We start from the raw sequence: 20014 nt of genomic DNA on the forward strand, positions 1-20014 counted from the left end.
GGAACAGGCAGGATATGAGGCTCAGATGAAGAATCAATCTTGATTACTTTCTCCCGACTGAATCCTAATGACAAGTCCAACTGTGAGTCTCATTGTTGGCTTACTAAAAGATCAACAAGGAAGGGGAAAATAGAATACAAGGGAAGTCAACTAAAAATGTAATAATAAATTGAATGGGTTCCCTCAGATATTTAAAGAGAAAAAGAACTAGTAAAGTAAGAGTTCTCACTAAATGTCTGAGTTAAATAATTTTAAGTATTAGGCTTGAATGCACGGTACGAAACTGTGCATATAATTCAGCAGTAACTACAAACAAAAAGAAAGAAACATTTTTTAAAAAGCCATGATGCTTGAACAATTTGTTAGTTCATTTACAAATGTCAAACCCTGCACAAGAATTGTTTTGGGCGATTTGAGAATGACCAAACATGGAAGAAATAGACATGTACATTTATTCTAAATTTTCAGGGCAAATGTCATATTTTTTTAAAAAATAAAACAACACATCAGTGACTGTTTGAGAATTACTCTTGATGTTGCAATTGGTTTTGAAAATCTGAACTCTCTAAGGAATTCTGCCCTATCCTGTATGTGCAATATCACTGCCAACCTCAAGGGATGGAACAGGAGACTCAGGCAAGATTTGAGAGAAACTAATATAAAAACTAAATGCTGCATATGCTGAAAATCTTAACGCAGATGTTGCCTGCCCTGATTTTTACAGACTTTTCTGTTTTTATGTGAGTCTGGTAAGCTATGACAAGATCTGAAGGATTTAAATATGATGACAAGTAAATAAATTGGAGACTTTAGGGGGCTGTAAAACAATATGGTTGTGTTGGGATGTTGGCTGTGTACAGCCTGTAAACACAATGGGACACAAGAAGCTGAAAGTTAAGTAAGGAGAAGAACGGGGAGCCAACCAGCAGAGGATTGAAAGTAAAAATGACTGGCATTCATGCGAGGACCTTCTTGACTGTTGGACATCCCCAAAGTACTTTACTACCGAAAATGTAATTTCATTGAAATGCAAGAAACATTGCAGTCAACTGATACTTGCAAGCTGCCACTAATGGCAACATGATCATCGCTAGATAAATTACTTTGAGAGGTATAATTTTGAGAGGTATAATATAACACTATGTATAATTTTTATGATAACAAAGTGTGGAGCTGGATGAACACAGCAGACCAAGCAGCATCTCAGGAGCACAAAAGCTGACGTTTCAGGCCTAGACCCTTCATCAGAAAAGGGGGATGGGGAGAGGGTTCTGAAATAAATAGGGAGAGAGGGGGAGGCGGACGAAAGATCACCGCCTCCCCATCTCTCCCTATTTATTTCAGAACCGTCTCCCCATCCCCCTTTTCTGATGAAGGCGTAAGGCCAGAAACATCTCCTGAGATGCTGCTTGACCTGCTGTGTTCATCCAGCTTCACACTTTGTTATCTTGGATTCTCCAGCATCTGCAGTTCCCATTATCTCTGTATAATTTTTATGCCCTTCTTTAAACAGCGCAATGAGATCTATCATTTCTGCTTGAGGGGGAACATGGGCCTCAAGTTAATACCCTCAACTGAAAGATGGCACCTCTGCCAGTGCAGCTCTCCCTCAGTATTGTACTAAAATATAAGCCTTGATTTTTTTCACTCAAAGCCTGGAATGTATCTTAAATCAACAACATTTTGACTCAGAGGGAATTTGCTATCAACAGGGCTGACACTTCACACTCTGGAATTATTGAATGTTTTTGGTAAAGCCATTGATATGAGTATTGGCAGCACATGACCTGAAGCTGGACAGTCATGTTCGATATTTAAGGGTGGCGCAGTGGCTTAGTGGTTAGTGGTTAGCACCACAGCCTCAGAGCGCCAGGGATCTGGGTTCAATTTCTGCCTTGAGTGACTGCCTATGCAGAGTTTGTACATGCTCCCCATGTCTGTGTAGGTTTCCTTCAGGTGCTCAGGTTTCCCTCCTTAGTCCAAAGATGCGGCATACTAAATTGCCATGTAGAGTCCAGGGATGTGCAGGCCAGGTGGGATAATCATGCTAAATATGGAGCAATTGTATAGTACGGGAGCCTTTCAGTGAGTCATTGCACACTCAATGGGCAAATGACCTCTTTCTGCTCTTTTGGCATTCTATGATTCAGAGAGTTCAGATCCCCACCATAGGATCAAATAAGATGTGGAGACTGTGGATAAGCTGGGCCAACCTGGGGCAGTGGCTGGAAAAGGTGGATGGAATTAATTGTGAGGGTACAAATATGGCAGGGATTGAAAATTTTGGTTTTAGTCTCCTGCTATTTAACTGGAGGGAACCACAGCTCATCTAAGACTGGAGAACAGAGATCTGATAGCTTAGGAACTAGAAAGGGCTGTAGTGGAAAGCAACATGGGCAGTAAAACTGCCTGAGAGGAATGTCTTTTAGTCTTACAGTGGCTTCACGAGTCAGTAGAACATCACTTTTCCTTGTAGTTTCAAGGAGATTAAATAATCAGGTTTGTAGAGTGGCTAATGGAAAGGAAAGATCATGGTTGGTGATGCAGGTAAATGAAATAAGTTTGGTAGAAAAGCCACATTTAAAGTCAACAAACTTCACAGGCTAAAAACAAAATAGAGACGCTCTTTGGAGAAAGCTGAACTGTTTATGGCAATCTAGCTTGAGATATTGATAGATGAGATTAAATTTATTAGGAATTCTACTTGTTTTGTTGCACAATTGTTGATTTTTAAATGTCCTATTGTATTAAAATGTGTGCGCGCATGTGTGTGTCTCTGTGTCTGTGTGTGTATCTGCCTGTCTGGTGAAATTTTGTGCATTAAATTTAAAGAATAATCACTCAGATTGACGTCAAACTTTGAGGGGCTTGGTGTCGGTTTTTCAATTGTTATCAAGACATACAGCATGGAAGCAGTCCATTCAGTGCAACTCATCATGCCAACCAGACATCCCAATCTGACCTAATCCCATTTGCCAGCATTTTAGTCGATATCCGACAACACCCTTCCTAAGCATACACCCATCCAGGTGCCTTTTAAGTGCTGTAATTGTACCCATCTCCACCACTTCTTCTGGCAACTTATTCCATATGCAGACCACCTGCTGCATGAAAAATTTACCCCTTGGACCCATTTCAAGTCTTTCCTCTCTCACCTTAAACTTATGTCCTCTAATTTGGGACTTCCCCTCTATGGGAAAAAGACCTTGTCTATTTACGCTATCCATGCCACTCATGATTTTATAAACCTCAAAGTTTACCCCCCAAGTCTCTGATTTTCCAGGTAAAAATGCCTTCCCATAGAAGGATGACCAGAATTGTATGCAGCTTTCCAAAAGTAGCCTTACCTCAACAAGACATCCCAACTCCTGTACACAACGCATTGACCAATGGAGGTAAGCATGCCAAATGCCTTTTTCACTCCCTGTCCACCTGAGACTCCACTTTCAAGGAACTATGCACCTGCACTCTTTGGTCTCTTCGTTCAGCGACACTTCCACTACCATTAATTGTAAAAGTCCTGTCCTGGTTTGCTTTACCAAAATGCAACACTTCTCATTTAACTAAATTAAATTTCATCTGACACTCCTTGGTCCATTGAATCATCTGATCAAGGTCCCATTGTACTCAGAGATAATCCACTTCGCTGTCCACTAAATCACCTATTTTAGCGTCATCTGCAAATCTACTCATGGTACCTCCTAAATTCAAGTCCAAATCATTTATATAAATAATGAACATCAGTGGACCCACCACTCATCCAGCACACCGCTGGTCACAGGCCTCCTGTCTGAAGAACAACCCTCCAACATTACACTCTGTCCTAACTTCAAGCCAGCTTTGTACCCAATCTGTTGCTTTTTCACAATCAAAATTAGTTAAAGATAAACATTATCTTCTTGTAAGAAGTTGTGTTCGCTGATTGGCTATATTTTCAGGTGAGCCAGAAGGAAGCAAGTTTTCTAAATGCAATTTTAATTATTGGAATTACATTATATCTTCCTTTCAACTGGAAAGCGACACTCTTGTATGATTCAGCCTTGATAGTGATAGTGAATGTGTAAGTCAATGTAATTTACTAGGGGCAGCACGGTGGCTCAGTGGTTAGCACTGCAGCCTCACAGTGCCAGGGACTCAGGTTCGATTCCTGCCTTGGGCGACTGTCTGTGAGGAGTTTGCACATTCTCCCTGTGTCTGCGTGGGTTTCCTCTGGGTGCTCCAGTTTCCTCCCACAGTCCAAAGATGTGCAGGCTAGGTGGATTGGCCATGCTAGATTGCCCATAGTGTTCAGGGGTGTGTGGGTTATAGGGGGATGGGTCTGGGTGGGATGCTTCAAGAGGCCGTGTGGACTTGTTGGGCCAAAGGGCCTGTTTCCACTCTTGTAGGGAATCCAATCTAAACCATCTACAAAGGGATTGCATTGTAATCCAGGCCCATTTTGATGAAAGAAACACAACTCGTAAACACGCTAACTAAATATTGCAAAATTTTGTCCCAGTTGCAATCGATTTCTTGACAGTCTGAAAAGACCTTCTTGGAAATGTTGATTTTTAAAAAATCTGAACAGTATCCAGTAAAATAAAATGGTTATGCAATGCTGCTGGAGCTTCAAGGTGAATGGAGGATTGCTTTGATTGTTAAACCAAATGATTGAAAATATCATTTTATATAAACTGAATGGCAAAACTGCTTTAAAAGCTGTCACTTGAATAAAGGTGTCTAAAACTGCACCACATTACTACAATATCATTATCATCTCACGAAAGTGCCATTCACTGTAAGAAATTGGGCCAGAACAATTGTTTTACATTCAAGTCCCGGGTATTCACCTTGCAAAATACTTACCTTTAAATCTGGATGCTAAGTACAGCCATCTCAATTAGACTCCTAAGGGGTAATGTACACTCTCGACAGGATGATTCACTGGCAACAGAATGCAAGTAGGGTGACAGCACTGAGTTCCCACATTCTGACTCACTTACTGTCAGCAAGGCTCCATGTCAGGATACCCTATTGCTACGACTTCCATTTTAGCGTTGTAACAATCAAGTGGATCCATTATTCCACTATAATTCTTTAACAGACTTTGTGCATAAAACCACAGACTAACAAGCAATACAGTTTTTCTTGCAAAATTATAATGAGCCTAATCTGCCTGTCGATGGAAATAAATCAATTTTCTTATATAGCAATGCTTAAAAATCAAGCAGTTGTTTATATTTGATTTTTAACTACAACACAAGTCAAATCATTTGTGTTTGAAAGGATAATTTTGATAAAATTCAAAGTTTCTTGCATCCAAGAGCCAGTTTATGTAAATGTGATAATATTTTTGAATGTACTTTCATGTTATTGAAGCAATCAGGGAACAGCCTGTAAAAGTTGCTACATTCGAGCCACGCCACTGAATACTGTATTTGAATGTTCCTTTACATTTAATATTGCCTATGAAATCAGGCAGGACTTAATTGCGAGATTTTCAATCTGTCACTCAAAACAGTTCCTGGGTCACAGTTAGTTGGAGAAGAAGGACAGATATAGGCAAAAGTAAGTTTATGCCAAATAAAATATATTGTTGAAAAGGCAACTGAATGGAGTTGGTCTAGTCAGGCACTTAATGGTAAGTCAAGGGCAGGTGGATGGCTCTATGCTGTTGGAATTCAGGAAGACACCAGGAGGTGGTAGGCAGATAAGTGTTGAAATCAGGGCTGTTGAGATAGCCTGGAAAATGTGGAGCGTCAGGAGAAGCCATGTGTCACTAAGACTTCAGGACAGTTGTCAGCTAGGGAGAAGGTTTGTGCAGTTCAGCTAGATTAGAAAGTAGGAAACAAATCCGATGGCAAGGCTGGTTTGGTGAAGCTCACTATTTTTGATAATCTGGAGCTGTGTCTGTGAATAAGTGCCAGTGTGTAGTTCCAACGATCCATAGAGTATAGACCATGAGAAGAAGGTGAACCACTCGAACACAAGTAGAGATTTTGAGAAAACAAGGAGCTGTATAGAAAGGGGACCATGTTCTTCATTGACATTAACCTGTCTACCAAGAACGGTATTCCAGTTACTTGTGCATGAGTGAGAGGCCATGTCGGAAGCATGTTCTTAGAATAGAAGAGCTATGACCTACACACACCACCTTCTGCCCTCAGCTTTGGATAACAGCTATACCACTGGTGCTGAAGATCACAGCTACACTTTAAATTGTGGCCACTTTCTACTTGAGTCAAAAGCAGTTTAAATTTTAAATACTTTTGAGAAATAATCTGTTTTATACAATTCTATTTAACTGTCTTACATTGTACTTTTTCCGCATCTTAGTCATAAACTTCAACTGCTTGGATAGTGCTGTCTATTACAGACATTTGAATCCATTTTACCATCTATTTCAAAGACCATGGAAACCTATCAATGTCTATTTCTTTAACACTGCAACGCAGAAACTAGGAGGATCCAGCCATTCGGTCCTTTGTGCCTGCCCCACGATTCATTATGTTCATGGCTGATCCTTTATCTCAGTGCTATATTCCCATTTTCTCTCATACCCTTTCATCTATTTCCAATCAGTGCATACAACCTTAACATGTCACATGGCGAACTCTCAACATCAGAATATGAACAAAAAATAAGAATTTGAACAGTAAAACGTCCAACTAGCTGTTACAATCCTGTCAAGCGGTATTAGAAAATCTCACAAAATGGACAAAATCGTGTTTGGGGACTGAGGAGGTGGGGGGAAATTTGGTGAAGCTAAAAGTCAGTTTCCCAACAGCAGGATGAAAGATTGCAATTAAGCTCTCTTAAGTTTAAAAATGGGTCAAGTATTCTGCTGGAAAGCATTGGAAAGATCTTTCTTCTTGCATTTGCATGTTGTGCATGCTCAGTAAAAGGTTCTACATGAGTGAGCAATAGATGACTTCTGATGGTTGCCAATTAGTGGCATGTAACAAGGTGGTCATCTTCCTGGACTCTAGAATAAGTAACTACTGCTTTGCCCTCTGTTTATCGATACCAGTCCATGACTGAGATCGGGTGGTGGCAGTCTAAGCTGCACAGGGTGACTGAGGATGACTGAGGGAGGGAGATTGGACTGAAATGGATACAGGTCAAGGAAGCTGGCCAAGGGTAGAATTCTGTCTTACCAATGGAGGCATGTGGCTAACTGAGTGGGGAAGAGAGGAAGGTCCAGAATGAATTGATGCACCAGTCTTTCAGAGACAAATGTCTATCTGGTTACCATTTAGGTATAGTGCCAGTACCTTAACCCCATAAGGGGACACCAACTGTCTGCCTGTCATAAGATTCGGTGTTCACCTCACACATAAATACAAAAAGAGCTGATCAACTGCAAGAAAAGCCAAGCTGCACTGAACAAAATGACCCTCACTTTAATGTCCGCTGTCAAACTTGTACTCCACATTCTGCAAAATTCATCCGAATCGAAGCCTGTCAACTTCTCACTTCCCGAAAAAACTCCAGCAGTCAACGACTTGAGCCAGCTTCCCAGCTCGCTTCCAATACCACATACACAACCATGCTAAGAATTCTCATGTTATTTCAGTCACGTATGCTTTGGGTTTTGCGTCAATGACCATTGCTTTGATTGCAGGTCAGCACAAATAAGACCATAAGACATAGGAGTGGAAGTGAGGCCATTCGGCCCATCGAGTCCACTTCGCCATTTTTTCCTGGCTGATGAGCATTTCAACTCCACCTACCCGCAGTCTCCTCATCTTCCGGAGAAGACCAGAGGTCAGCTGCAGAAAAGAAATGTCACTTGATATTCCTGATATCAATGAGAGGAAAATATTTCAACCTAATCACATTCTTCAATGGTGTGCAGTGCAGCTTTCAATCTCAGGCACAACTGAAATATATACAATACTAATATGACACTGATTGAAACAAGGGTATGAGAGAATACCTTTAATATTCTGCACATTTCAAAGTTCTGAGCTAAACTTCACTCCATTTTCACCTAACATCAGGAGCTGTGTACACAAAATAAAACATGTCATCTGTATTTGATGTTCACCTTAAATAAAGCTGTTTTTGGTAAATTCAGATAATAATTTTGGAACTGGATTCTCATCAGTTAAGTTATTTGATTGTATACAACAACTTTTTGGAAGCTACAAACATCTGACTGCAGTTTAATTCTATTGTTTTTCAGCAATCAAGCTCAGCAAAAAATTTGGACATCCATTTTAATAAGCAGCAACATTGTGCCTGATCCATGTGCGACATAATGAATGGACTGCACTTTTGTTAGAGATTAAAAATGATCTTTAATGAGCAAAGTCCCGTATGGTAAAGTGGTGAGTAAGGTTAGATCACATGGATTCTAGGGACACCCAGCCAAATGGGTACAAAATTGGCTTGAACATAGAAAACAGAGGTTGGTGCTGGAGAGCTGTTTTACAAACTAGAGGCCTCTGACCAGTTGTGTGCCACAAGGATTGGTGCTGGGTCCACTGCTCTTCATTATTTATATTAATGATTTGGATGGTAATGTAGGAGGAATGGTTAGTAAATTTGCAGATGACACCAAAATTGGTGGTGTAGTAGGCAGTAAAGCAGATTATCTCAGAGAACAACGGGAACCTGACCAGATGGGCCAACGGATCAGGGAGGGGCAGATGGAGCATAATTTAGATAAGCGTAAAGTGTTGCATTTTGGGAAGGAAAAACAGGGCAGGACTTATACAGTTAATGAGAGAGCCCTGGGGGTGTTGCCAAATAAAGAGACTTAGGGGTACAGGTACATAGTTCCTTGAAAGTAGAGTCGCAGGTAGACAGGTCGATGGAAAAGCTGTTTGGCATGCTTGCCTTCATTTGTCACAACATTGAGTACAGGAGTTGTGATGTCATGTTGCTGCTGTGGAAGAGATTGGCGAAGCCACTTTCAGAATATAATTTTGGTCTCCCTGCTATAAGAAAGATGTTGTTAAACTGGGAAGGCATGCAGAAACAATTTGCAAGGATATTGCTGAGTCTGGAAGGTTTGAGCTTTTGGGAGTGGCAGAATAGACTGGGACTTTCTTTCCCTGGAGCTTCACAGGCTTAGGGGTGATCTTATAAAGGTTTATAAAATCTGAGAGGCACAGACACATTTATCTAAATTAAAATCCATCTGCCACTCTTTGGCCCATCAACCCATGATCAAGTCATATAACATTTTAAAGGTATCTGGATGTATGCATCAGTAGGGAGTGTTTAGAGCAATATGAGCCAAATACTGATAAATAGGACAAGATTAATTTAGGATATCTGGTTGGCATGGATGAGTAGGACCAAAGTGTCTGTTTCCATGCTGTTCAACCCTGTGGCTCTAAAACTCAAAACACTGAAATTAATTATTTGAATATACAGCTATTAAATTTTGTGGTTTAAGCGAATACAGGCGCACCTTAACAACTAAAAAACAGATCACACATTGAGTGAAATTTGCCAAAATTTCTACAAACATTGCAACTTCTGAAGAATTTACAGACAAGATGGATGGAATGGGAATTGGAAAACATTCTGACCTCCATGTTAGTGTATGAAGCAGCAAGACTTAAAATTAAATTGCAATGCTTTTGGTTTGTTTCAAAGCATTGTGACGTCTTATGAATATTATTTCAAGAACGTTATAGTGCTAACTGCCAATTTATTTATTCGAAAAATGTATAAGATTTGCTTATTATAAAAGTATAATAATAGGTTATGTAAACTTGGTCCAGCTTAGTAAGTCAAGAAAGCTTGTTGTACAAATGTTATACTAAGAGTATTTTTTGGATATATCCATATTGTCATCGCAATGTGAAATTTTACGCTACGGTCATATGTCATGACCAGATAGTCTAATAACTATAAAATTCCCAAAGTGCTACCTACAGAATGACTGCAGGGTAAAGAAAAGCTGACACATGATTACTGTGAGAGACTGCATTTGAACTGTATACTTTTTTGGGATACAAAACAAAATAAAATTGCATTCAGCTCTGCCACCATTGACACAGACATCAACATGGACTATACCTTGCAAATGTGTTGCTGACTTAGAGAAGTAATTTTGGGAATCTCATTCACTTTCCTGACTAAACCTATGCATATTCCTCATTGACTTTCTCAGTGTCTATTTAGCAATACGTATTTTCAGAGGATTCCTCTCAAAGTCATCTGTAAGTACTTACTTCTCTCAAGGTTAGTGCTAGAAAAGAATTTTTGTGCGTACGTAATGAGCTGCCAGAGGAGTTGGTCAAGGCTGGTACCAGTTACAACATTTGAGAAGCATCTGGATGGGTACACGAATAGGAAGGTTTAGAGGGATATGGCAAATAGGAATAGATTTACTTAGAATATTTGGTCGGCATGGACGTGTTGGACCTAAGGGTCTGTTTCCATGCTGTACAAATCTATGACTCCTCATACTTCCTTACAGTTACAGTTTTGGCTCCCTTTGTTAGTAAGGAGGAAAAACAAAGTCTATTCAGTTAAATACCCTTAGTGCAAATACAATACTTCAATACAAAAATTAACAGTTCTCTTTCCTTTATATCTGCCGGTAACACATCTCTTCAAAGAACCAATCCAGTAAAGTTTTGTTACGATATTTATATTTACATTAGAAGTACACATTGAGCTGATTCCAGTGTCATGTAACAGCTCAAAGTAGCATTATGTTGAAAAGAATTTCACAGGTCCAATTTGAACTCACCTCTGCCTTTGATATTAGCAAATATTGGTAAACTGTTTCCCCTCTTCAGATATTGTCCTCATCTCCTGTAAAATATCAAAGTTTCTTTGATAGTATGACCCTTCCATGTGATTTCAAGCAGCAAGATAGACAACAGTAGCCAAATCTCAGGAACATCACTGACTTAAAGTCATCCCTGAAATCATAATTCTGAATTCAGACATACATTGCAGTTTTCTTCATTGTCACTTGATCTACATTGAGGACAACCTTCTATAAGACAACATGAGTACACTGACAAGATGTAGCTTTCCACACATTAGCTCACATAGCATATACCACAGTCAGGTTCTTACAGAGATGGATGTCTTAAAATTTGTTAGCAACTATCTATGTCCACTAATATGACTTCTCAGACTTGCAGATACGTAAATATATTTGGTTAACATATTGGTTTCTTGCTAGCTGTCTGTTGGCTGAATGTAGAGTAATACAGAGATCTATTCCACTCCAGTGTCACACATCACCTAGTTGTGTTAAAGGTTAGTACCTTTTCAAAATCTGTGTAATGGTACAACATGCACAAGGGCTACAACGAGTCACAGAGATCACCTTCATATTTCAGAAAACTTGAGATGCGATCATCCTGAGATAAAGATAAATGATCCAACTTCTCGTTGATATTGTTATTACTGGGTAGCACTTCAAGCAGCTGTTAACTCACCTTTCCTCTCAGCCCTAGATGTTTTCTAATTAACCTGTTCAGAGATGATATTACAAATCTCTGGAGCAGGTAGGACTTGAACTCAGACCTCATGGCCCAGAGGTACAGAAAATACCACTGGCCCACAAGGGCTGCTCCTCTTTAGTTCAGAGGGTATGCTTGTTTCCTTTTTTCCCCCCTAATCAACCCTTTCAGATTTGCTTTCAAACAGTTCTGGAGCAGCTGAGACTTGAACCTAGGCCTTCTTGTCCAGAGGTAGGGATGCTACTAGAGCGCCACAAGAAACCCCCATCAGCTTCTACTGTTTATTGTGTTTCCTTAACCAGCCCCTATTTTCCTTGATTTAGCTCCATAACGGAATTCTGTGCAATGAGTTGCTCAGTTGTTGAGTATTCCACTCAGCAACATTATTGAACAATTGCTCAGTGCTGTGAATCAGCTTTTATAGCTAATCGGTAACATGTAAAAGAACTGTCAGCTTTAGCCTGTTTATTCTCCAAGGCTGAAGCTGATAGTTTTAGACTTTACTAATAAGTTGTTTAAACTGATGATCAGCCCTAAGCAGTTGTTCAATAACATTGCTTCCCAGCCATTTAATGTTGCTTTGAGCATATCTCCAGTACACTATCAAGGCAAATAAGGGCTGATCAAAAGAAAATATTGTTTTTCAGAGTGGAAGGAGAGGAAATAAAATTGATAAAGCATTTTCTTAAAATGCTGGTGAAGAACATCAGGGAAGAGAATTGGCTAAATTATTATTTTTTTTATTTTGATCCCAAAACATAATTTCAGGCCTCTCATTTTTGAAAAAAATGAAAAGAAATACCAGTTTCATTGCTTTACAGAAGCACATAAAGGAAAGCAATGTACCAGAAAGCAAACATTGCACTGCAATGTGTTTGGTCATTCTATGCACACAGAGATTCAAATCTAAAAGAAATTTATGAACTTAAAATGAAACTAGTAAAAGACAGGTATGGTTTGATGATCAGAGGTCATTGAAGCAAAGAAACAGAGTAAGAGAAAAAACAGAAATCTAAGGTTCCTTACTAACGCAAGACACATTAGAAAATAAACCATTAGGTCTCTGTGATTTGAGAAGGTCAGAAATCACACAACACCAGGACACCTGAAAAAGAAGCTAAGCTCCAAAAGCTTGTGATTTCAAATAAACCTGTTGGACTATAACCTGGTGTCGTGTGACATCTGGCCTTGTCCACCCCAGTCCAACACCAGCACTTCCATATCATGATTTGGTAAGAAACTGAATGTTAACAATTTTGCTAAGTGACCATATGAAGATAGGCTGCTCACAAGACGAAGCAAGACTCTGTCAAAGGCATTGAAGATGCCTAGTGTACCAACAGATGATTCAGGATTTAAGCAGCTGTATTCAACAAGTAAAGACAAGTTGTAGTAAAATTCTCTGCTTGCATCTTTAAGGAGTCATATCTTAAACAGCTTTGATTATCGTCAACTCAACAGGTTGTGATACATTAGTCCCATGACTTGCAAAAGCCTGAAACAGTTGACATGAGCAGATGTCCTAGTTAGACCACATATTTAGTTCCCAGTGAACACTAAATGTACGTGGTCCTATCTTCAAATAAAGAACCCACATTATTGCTTCATCAATCCAGATCTCGGATTTTTAAATTTCATGAATGATTATTGAATGCTTCAATGACTAAGCAGAAAGTAACAGAAGAAGTGAAATAGCTATATTGCAAATCACCCAGTCAATTGCAGATTCACAGTGGCAAAGTTATTTGGAAGTAAATAGCAGTTTCCATTAATTTTAAGAATACAGATGTTAAGGAAGTATTTTTCAAAGTAAATGGAATCACCATTTTTTGAAGAGACAGAAGAAGCATACTCATATCTCTCAGGGTAGGAAAAGTAAACTGTGAATAAGAGAAATTAAACAGGGGATGTTCAGAGGCACAAAATACCAAAATGACTAGCAAACAAGTGTTATATCACTGTTTAGAAAGCAGATCTCAGATTTCAAACCTACTACAATGCAAAAGTAGAATAGAGCAATGAAATAGTGATCCTTTGGCAAGTCCATCAACACTAGAATTTTAAAGGTAGAAATTCCGACTCAAAAATAAAGCAGAATAACTACTATATGAATAGGAAATAAGTGAAAAGGATAATTGGATCACCCCAATTACTCATTCTGATACCTTTAGGAATTTGTGGACAAACACTCCACATTCCGCTATAGTTCTCACAATCCCACCATTTAGTGTATATTCCCTTCCTTTGTTTACCATCCACATACACATGACCTCACATTTCTCCAGTTTCAATTCCATTATCTATTTTTCTGCCCACTTTACTAGTCCACTGACATCATCCTACAGTCTTTGCATTCTTCCTTTTTTTCAAAAAATTAACCTATTTTTCTACCCAACCTGCTCAGAGAAGTTATTACACACCTCAAAAGCAGATGGGACTTGAACCCAAGCCCCATGGTCTAGGGATAGAGACATATCACTCTTCAGGCTTCTTCCTCATTATTAATATGCTAGCCAATTTCCATACCTACAAAGTGCTTACCCACACCCCTCACATTTAAAAATAAATCATTTGCATGCCACTTAGCAAAAGACCCAAACCGAATCTCACAGAACCAAATTAGAAAGTCTTTCAGTCCCCAAAACGCCCATTAGCACATTTATCTGTCCAATTTAGCTTTCACTTTCTGATCAGTTGGTCTTGTTGAATATTGCTAAAATCCATGTTTGGTAACAATCAAACACACAACCTCTATCAACCTCCTTTCTTACCTCACAAAGAAGTCAAATTACTTAGAGAACCTTCCCTTAACAAACATTACATATTTATACTGTATTTATGCATTATACTGTATTTTTCCAAAATAGTTCTCACCACTGCAGTTAGATTTATTAGCCTCCAATTACTTTGGCTATCATTTCTCTCCTCATTAAACAGCAGTATCTGGTAAGCAGCCCTCCAATTCTCTGCACCATGCTTTAGTCAGAGAGGTTTATAAAGTAAAGGCGAGAGCCTCCATTACTTGTTAACTCATATCCCAGACTGCAAAAAGAAACATTTTATCCAGGCTGATGATTTATTCACTTCTATGAATGCTAATATTTGCACTTTCAATATTTAGCCCATCCAATAGTTCACACTCTGCCTCCTGGTAATAGAACTGTTACTTATCCATTCATTGAAATAGGAGGGACAGCATTTTCCATAACTGTTTATTTGCATTTCATCATTTAACACAAACATCAGTCAACTCTCTCTCCTTCCTGACTAATTCCCCTTAGAAAATGTGGCTAAAAAATGATCTCCAATAGGTATTGTCTGTTCCTTTTACCTTTTACAAAGGGCCTGGCTTACTCTTAAAGGGACTATGATTCACTACACTGGCAACTACAATATTTGATTTGATTCTCCTCTTCTGTGAAAACTGATCCCAATACCCGCAGGAGTTGAAATCCTTCCCTTCTGCAACACCTCTCCAGCCACACATTTATCACTCCCTATTTCCTTAGACTGTAGCAGCACAAGCAAATTGGAGATTACAACATTTCGGGGCTTACTTTTAACTACCTTTCTTGACTCCCTGAAATATATCTTCAGGGCCTCTTTTAAACTTTGCCATTGGGACTAATATGGATCATGGCATCAGGCTGTTCACAGTCTCTTTCCACAATGCTCCACACCTGCTCAGTGATTCTGATATCAGTCAGGCAACAACAAACCTGGAGTTGCAGAAATGTCTGTTTGCTTTCCTCATTATTGAACATTCGATCAATATTCTTCTCCAGACATCCACCTCCTCTTTTACCCCATGAGTCACCATTGCTACCATGGCCTTATCTACGGCAGTAATCCACATAGCAGCCATCACTCTAATCAGTATTCAGACAACGAGATATACTCCGAAGATTCCTGCATTATTTGCCTGAGCCTCCTTGACTTGTGATCACTATGGTGACCTGTCCAGCTCTATAAACATGCCAGAGGTATACCTTTTGGCCTCATGGAACACCAAGGTGAAAGCAGCTGTTGTTCAAATCTGAAACCTGGAGCTCAAACTCCTTCAGCTGACAATACTTCCTGCATATACGAAGTGCCCTGGAATTGTACCACAGCAAAACACGTGCATCTAAATGTGATATCCAGGGTCCGGAATCGTTTCATTCTATGCAGGTGCTACTGTTAACCCAGATCTGTTCTATTATCACAATCTCTCAGACATACAGTGATGGGTTTTTATCTTCAGTGGGGTACTTGTACCTGAATGAGGTGGCACCAATGTTAGCTCCCATAACATAAGAACAAGAGATGGCCAATGTGGTACTGAAGGATTCAGCAGGCCTTTATTACAGCTCCTAGTATCTACAAATATTACAATGGCAGACACTTGCGTAACTGGGCTAAAGCTAAGCAATTTAAATGTAAGCTGTAGAATGTTTCCTTCATGTTGTAATGCTGTAAGTGGACTCCGTAAGGTGGAGTCTGAGATCTTTGTATGATCAGGTCCCATGCTATGATACAGTGATGACATCTTAAACAAATCACTTAAAGGCATATTGTGTACAAGCTGTGAGACATAACACAGCACATCTGACAGGACAGAACTGTCCTGCCTCTCCTCTACTTATAGGCCCACTATCTAAAATTATCAGTCATAAAACTTAAGATTTACTTAGATTTAAATCGACTCAAAGCTTACCAAACTTTGAAAAATTAAAAGCAAAATTTCTTAGATTAACTTATTTTCCCAACTTAGAGAAAAAGAAAGCAAGCCCCTGTTGTAATATTACAAAGACAGAAGTAGAGCAGAAAACCTCCACACTGAGTTGTTGATGAAGAGGAGCTGTTAAAAATCAACAGTGTTTGATCACAGGGTGTTTCACTGAGAAAAATCAAAACTTTAACAGGCTATACTGTTATGAGCTCTGACGGCAACAGTCTTGTTTGTTCATTACTTTGTTGAAACTGGGTGAATAACAGCTCCTAGTCAGTGCCTCATGGTAGAGGTCACATGATTATGAAGTCAAGCAGTACATTGGCACAGAGTACAATTTGATTCTAAATGCCTCCTTTTCATACAAAAATAATTGTGAGCATTATCATGAGCATTTTAAACTACCCAAGTTACCCACTGAATATATGGCTCTTCCCATGCATGGGCCGTTTTTATTCTCATCAATTTCTGTATTCATTTGCAGTCACACTGCAGACATTATAATTAAACAGTGCTGATAGCTTAATGATATCTGTGTGCATTCCCTTGACAGAGTAATGTTTCTTCTTCAAGGAATGCCATTCTCATATCATTTGTTGTCACAATTGTACCTCTTATTGTTCCACTTCTGTTGTTGGGTGCTGTGGATCTCTGGGTCTAAGGGTTGATCCATACATTTTCAGGTGGCGAGTTCACATCTTCTTGATTTGACATCTGCAGTTGAGGAACAGATGCTCCAGTTGTGTGTACATAACTGTGGTTGTGATGATGTAGTGAGTTATTCACTTCCACCACATATAATCAGGAAATCAACTGCTCTGTACAGGTTCCTAGTTGACATTTAACATTGGGATTTTACCAGCTTCAGAAAAGTGGCTTTGAAGTAGCTTATAGTCAGACTCAACTTCAATTTTGTCTATTCCAAGTTGAGGCCTGGATGAAAATGTTCACAAAACAAAGCCAATGTCCAGGCATCCTTTCTTGATCCTAGCATAGCATCATTCCATTCATATTTATGCCCTAGATGCAAATATGTCCAGTTGTTCTTGCTGTGTATAGGTTGTTCTAGTGCCACACTGCATGGTGACTTCACATTTACACCATATTATGTAACCCTGGCATTACTGATGACACTAGTTGATTTATTTTAATGAATATTACTTCTTGTTTCATGTCCAAATACCATTGCATGTCCTTGGCCATTATCTGGCACAACAATTCAAAATTTGATAACAAATTAGGCAAAAATTTGGCTTAATTACTGGCAAATGCAATAAATTGATATATTGCTCTTATATTTGTTGGTCACATTCCAGGTTGTTTCACTGCTACCATGCTGCTGAGCTATTCAGCAGGAGTTGTGATTTTCTTGATTCATCCTTTCTTGTCTAGCTCATCTATTTTGTCTTTCAAGCTAACATTTTTGAGGCCAGAAAGACCTCTCCTCAGCAGATGCTGAATTTGTCTAACACACTCATATACTTTAAAATGATACTCACTAGGAAGTCATCCTAAACCCATAAATCGTTGTTGTAGTTGTCTAGGATCTATTCCCATGGTCAATGGTTAGTTTGCTGTGATATAATGCAAACTGCTTTGGGCACATTGAAGATTGCCAGTCTAAGTTTTAAACAGTTCCGGCTGAGATGACCAGTTTTTGCAAGCTGTTTAAGATCAGGAACTCCAGAACTTCATTCTTGACACTGCAGTAATGCAAATTCTCAGCATGAGAAAGATGTCAACAGATCGCCTCAACTTTACTTTCAAGGGATTCATTTTTGAATCACCATACTGAGCCACCACACACAGGTCTATGCAAATCATGACATTGCGTGAAGAATAGAGGCCTGACACCCTATATTGACTTGATCTCTTTTTGAAGCATCAGTCCAACAGTCGCAAGCCATTTATCAGTTAACTAACCCATTGTATGGTTTATTGTGAAATATCAGATATTTCTTTCATGGCAATCAGTCCCTGCATGGTCATCTTTCCTTCTAACCACACATTTTTGTGCAAAATTATTTTGCTTCCTGGAGTAAGAAGACTGCTTTCCTCATGTTAGATGAGTCTTCCTCTCCTTTGCAAGATTTCCTCCACAACATTACGATTCTGGCCTTTGTCCTTGATTGTTCTATCTTTGGCCTGGAATATTTATCAACATAACGCAAAGCAGGATCTGTTCTACTCTTGCTGCTTACTTACAGCCTTACCTTCCTTACGGTCCTTAGGCACATGTCGATTCATGTCCTTATTTTAATTTTCTCCTCTCTCAGTGAACATTTTCTCACTGAAAGATCTCTTGCACCCATTACAGTACTATCTTTAATTAGAACATCCTTTAATCAGGTAAATTCACAAGCTTCAAAGGTCCCATTCGACAGGAGTTCAAAAAGTGCCTTTAAGGATTTTAAAATATTTGCAGTCTGTTTATTTTTTGTTCTGGAAAGAGGCTTAGAGTAGAATGTGTGAAATGATAGCCGTGGTGAGAAACATCACAGCATTCAAAAGTATTTATATCATTGCATGAAGTGTCAGAGCATACAAAGCAATTGGGCAATAGCTGGAAAATGGGACTGCAGTAGATTAGGTCTGATGACCACTGGGGACAGAATCGAAAGCAGGACCTTTTTCTGGTTATAAAACTAGTATGACTCTACGCTTCAGGTCAACTTTCAAATAGCCTTTTCTCAATAGTTGACATTGCAGTAGTGCAAATTCTCAGATTGTTAAGCAGCTCTGCTGCAATTTTGTCATTTTGCCATTTTGCATGGGAAAACTGCTAATTTTGTTTCATATTGCCTTTTGTCATGACCTAGGAGATAACATTTTGTAGCCAATGTGTCTTACCCAGTGTTTCAGAATGGCCTATTTCTTTGATAACAAGGTGTAGAGAGGGATGAGCACAGCAAGCCAAGCAGCATCAGAGGAGCAGGAAGACCGTTTCAGGCCTAGACTCTTCTTCAGAAAATCAGGGTCTAGGCCTGAAACGTCAGCCTTGCTGCTCCTCTGATGCTGCTTGGTCTGCTGTGTTCATCCAGCTCTACACATTATCATCTCGGATTCTCCAGCATCTGCAGTTCCTACTATCTCTGGCCTATATCTTTATTCATTCTTAATTTCTTTCAGTTGCTTGTAGCAGCTTTCATGGATCCAAATTTCCCTTTTTCTCTCTGTCAGTGGTATGATTCTCAAAGCTCTTCAACACCCAAACTCAGCTCCATCTGACAGCTACATTACGATCTTTCAAGATAACAGTCTTGGCTGCACTGTGATTTTATTGAACCTGGTTGCAAGATTGCAAGAGATAGTAGGAACTGCAACTCCCTAAGCAGTACCTCATGGCAGACGTCACATGATTAAAGCAAATCAAAAGGTACATTGTTCTGGAAAGAGGCATTTCAATCCTAAACAGCCATGTTTACATCCAACACCTAGAAAGTTGGGATCAACCCCTCCACAGTCATTTAGGGAATCCAGACACAAATGTAGTTCCATCAGGCAATTAATTACTGGCACCTGTAGTTTCTGTCTTTTTAATGACTCCGAAAGCAGCCAGTCAATTACACGATCAGTCGGCCTTGAGTTCCAGCATTATCATGTGGAGCGTTGATGGTTGCGGATACTGTAACTAGCCAAGACCAATAATAAGACCATGAGACCATAAGACATAGGAGCAGAAATTGGGCTATTCGGCCCATCAAGTCTGCTCCACCATTCAATCATGGCTGGTAAGTTCCTCAAAGATAAGTGATAATGGGAACTGCAGATGCTAGCGAATCCAAGATAATGAAGTTGGAGCTGGATGAACACAGCAGGCTAAGCAGTATATCAGGAGCAACTGTGCTCCTGAGATGCTGCTTAGCCTGCTGTGTTCATC

General features: G+C 39.4%; 1 protein-coding gene across 8 annotated transcripts in view; it reads right to left on the reverse strand.

Annotated features, from left to right (window-relative positions):
• LOC125461244 (disks large-associated protein 4-like) overlaps positions 1-20014 on the reverse strand; it is a 579923-nt gene that overhangs the window by 479556 nt on the left and 80353 nt on the right. For 3 of the 8 annotated variants that reach the window (XM_048549768.2, XM_048549765.2, XM_048549767.2), the window contains one exon: positions 10697-10761. The exons of the other annotated variants lie outside the window; for them this stretch is intronic. The gene's annotated coding sequence lies outside the window, so the exon portion shown is untranslated. The remainder of the gene's footprint in view (positions 1-10696; positions 10762-20014) is intronic. 8 annotated transcript variants of the gene reach the window in all.

Source organism: Stegostoma tigrinum, chromosome 19 (genome assembly GCF_030684315.1).
Source record: "Stegostoma tigrinum isolate sSteTig4 chromosome 19, sSteTig4.hap1, whole genome shotgun sequence".
NCBI classification, from domain to species: Eukaryota; Metazoa; Chordata; class Chondrichthyes; order Orectolobiformes; family Stegostomatidae; genus Stegostoma; species Stegostoma tigrinum.